This window comes from Musca autumnalis, unplaced genomic scaffold, assembly GCF_047663935.1.
Source record: "Musca autumnalis isolate F117 unplaced genomic scaffold, ASM4766393v1 scaffold_3, whole genome shotgun sequence".
NCBI lineage: Eukaryota > Metazoa > Arthropoda > Insecta > Diptera > Muscidae > Musca > Musca autumnalis.
Window position 1 is genome coordinate 152,948,857 of NW_027411866.1, and position 3,062 is coordinate 152,951,918.

A 3,062-nucleotide genomic window follows, 5' to 3' on the forward strand; every position below is an offset into this window, starting at 1 on the left:
ACTTTTTGGGCCAATTTAAACAGATGTCGGTGATTCCAGCGATGGTATATCCATAAAAATATTAGAAAAACAAACGGGAACACTAAAAACGGACTCATGTTTCAAACTCTTACAAGGAAATGTTAAGCGTTCGTTGAAAATCACTCCTATAAATAAACTAACGAGAATATAAAGTACAGATGTGTGCGAAAACGTAGCGTAGAAAACGACGACAAAAATAAACGAGTTTTTTAAAGAAATCGTTATTACATACTTTTTGATGCATTGTAATTTAAATAAGTATTTACGAATTAATTTATATTCTTTAATGACTTAACTTCAAATAATCAAATTTATATGAGTTTTTGAAATTTGAAGAGTCCTTTGCACCAGCTTTTATTATTAAATCTTTCTGAATCTGTCTTTAATGAATATAATTTTTATCATAACTGTTATAGAATGTTTGCAAATAAAAAAAAAACAATAGGCCTAAGTTGCTGCTAACATTATCATTGGTTCAGGTTTATAATATTATTCAAAACTATGCCGCATACAAAAAAATCATGAGATCAATCCCAACAAATCTTAAATTTGCAAGAATGAATAATTCATCCAATCTTTTTTTCTTCCGGTTTGGAATGTTTAAAAAAGGTAAACATAATTATATGCGTACGATAAACTTACTTAATAGTCCTCGAAAGAGGCTACTTTAAGACAATACAGTGGCCGACAAGAAATCTTCATAACACTGTTCTCGTGTAAATTATATTTATGTATGAAAAATGTAAACATTTAAACAAGTTTGGATATATATATAAAGTCTCATCTGTCAGCAAATAAAAAAATCTTCCCTTGACAAACGCCCTTCCTACTCCGGGCTACATTTTTTCTACATTTATTTACACACGGTTTATTTTATTCTTATATGAAAAGTATTCGAACAAAACTGCTGTTCGCCCGTTTATCCATATTATAGAAAAAACAAGTAAAAAAGCATTAAGTTCGGCCGGGCCGAACTTTTCATACCCTCCACCATAAAACATTCATTCCTGTCGCCAACTTTGAGTGAGTACGTTAAAATGTCAGATAATGTACATAAAATGCTTCATTCGGGAGACCCTTTTTTATGGTGCCTATATCTAACTGTTGACAATTTTTGGTGGGCTAGAAATTGGGCGGTACTGTTATATAGGGGTTATAATAAAACATGGGCCTATGTTGACAGTTTTTGATGGGAGCCTTTAATGTGAAATAGCTCCTAATTCGGTTAAAAAATTTAGCTAGAATCCTCAAAATATCGAAAATCGTGGGAACTTCAAATGTCATTAACAGCTAGTTCGGAGGTATCTGGGCTATACGAAAATATGAACTTAAATGAACAATTTTTGTTGCAGAATTTTTGTTGACTTTTAAATTTCAAACTACAGAAAGTTCGTCCAAAAAATAAAGCTAAGGTACGGAAAATCGGGAGGTTTGTTTTGGGCCAAACAAAAACATGGACCTACGTTCTGTTAAACATTTTAAGTAAAATCCGCAAAGTACCGAAAATCGGGAAGTATCGTTATATTGGGGCTATGTTGAAAGTTGTTGATGCAGATGTGTGGTGACCACTACAACCTTCAAATATTAGTTCTGTTAAAAATTGTAGCTAAAATTGCCAAATTACTGAAAATTTGGAGGTACCGTTACATGAGAGCTATATCCGAACATGGACCTATGTTGACAATTTTTGATGGAGAGGTGTTGTGACCACTAAGAATGTCAAATGTTCAAATTACAGATAATTCGGTTAAAAATTGTTGGTAAAATTCTCAAAATACCTGAAATCGGGAGGTACCGTTATATGGGGGCTTTCTTGACAATTGAGGTGGGAGGTGTGGTGACCACTAAGAATTTCAAATGTCAAATGTTCAAATTACAGATAATTCGGTTAAAACTTGTTGGTAAAATTCTCAAAATACCTGAAATCGGGCGGTAACGTTATATGGGGGTTATTCCAAAACATGGACCTATGTCCACTAGTTATATAAGTTTATTGATATTTAAGTACCCTAAATGTCAATTGATAGCTAAATCGGTCTGAAAATGTAGATAAAAACGTCAAAATGCCGTAAATCGGGGGTACCGTTATATGGGGGCTATACCAAAACGTGGACCTAGGTCCACAACTTTTGTCACATAAGTTTATTGACATTTAAGAACTTCAAATGTCAAATTATAGCTTCATCGGTCTGAAAATGTAGCCAAAAACGTCAAAATACCGTAAATCGGGGGGTACCGTTATATGGGGGCTATACCAAAACGTGGACCTATGTCCACAAGTTTTGTTATATATGTTTATTGACACTTAAGAACCCTAAATGTCAAATTATAGCCAAATTGGTCTGAAAATGTAGCTAAAACCGTCAAAATACCGTAAATCGGGGGGTACCGTTATATGGGGGCTATACCAAAACGTGGACCTATGTCCACAACTTTTGTTATCTAAGCTTATTGACATTTAAGAACCCTAAATGTCAAATTATAGCTACATCGGTCTGAAAATGTAACTAAAAACGTCAAAATACCGCAAATCGGGGGGTACCGTTATATGGGGGCTATACCAAAACGTGGACCTATGTCCACAAGTTTTATTATATATGTTTATTGACACTTAGGAACCCTAAATGTCAAATTATAGCCAAATCGGTCTGAAAATGTAGCTAAAATCGTCAAAATACCGTAAATCGGGGGGTACCGTTATATGGGGGCTATACCAAAACGTGGACCGATATAGCCCATCATCGTGGACCGATATAGCCCTGCCTGCAAACAAAAGACGCATTTTCCCAAAATTTCAGCGTCCTATCTCCATTGTTGTGGATGCTAGAGTGATTACCACAGACGGACGGACGGACGGACGTGCTCAGATCGACTTAGAATTTTACCCTGATCAAGAATATATATACTTTATAGGGTCGCTAATGAGTATTTCAATGCGTTACAAACGGAAAAACAAACTTAATATACCCTCCATACTATGGTGGAGGGTATAAAAATACTTTGAAAACATGTAGGCAAAAACTATATTGTACTCATTTAGA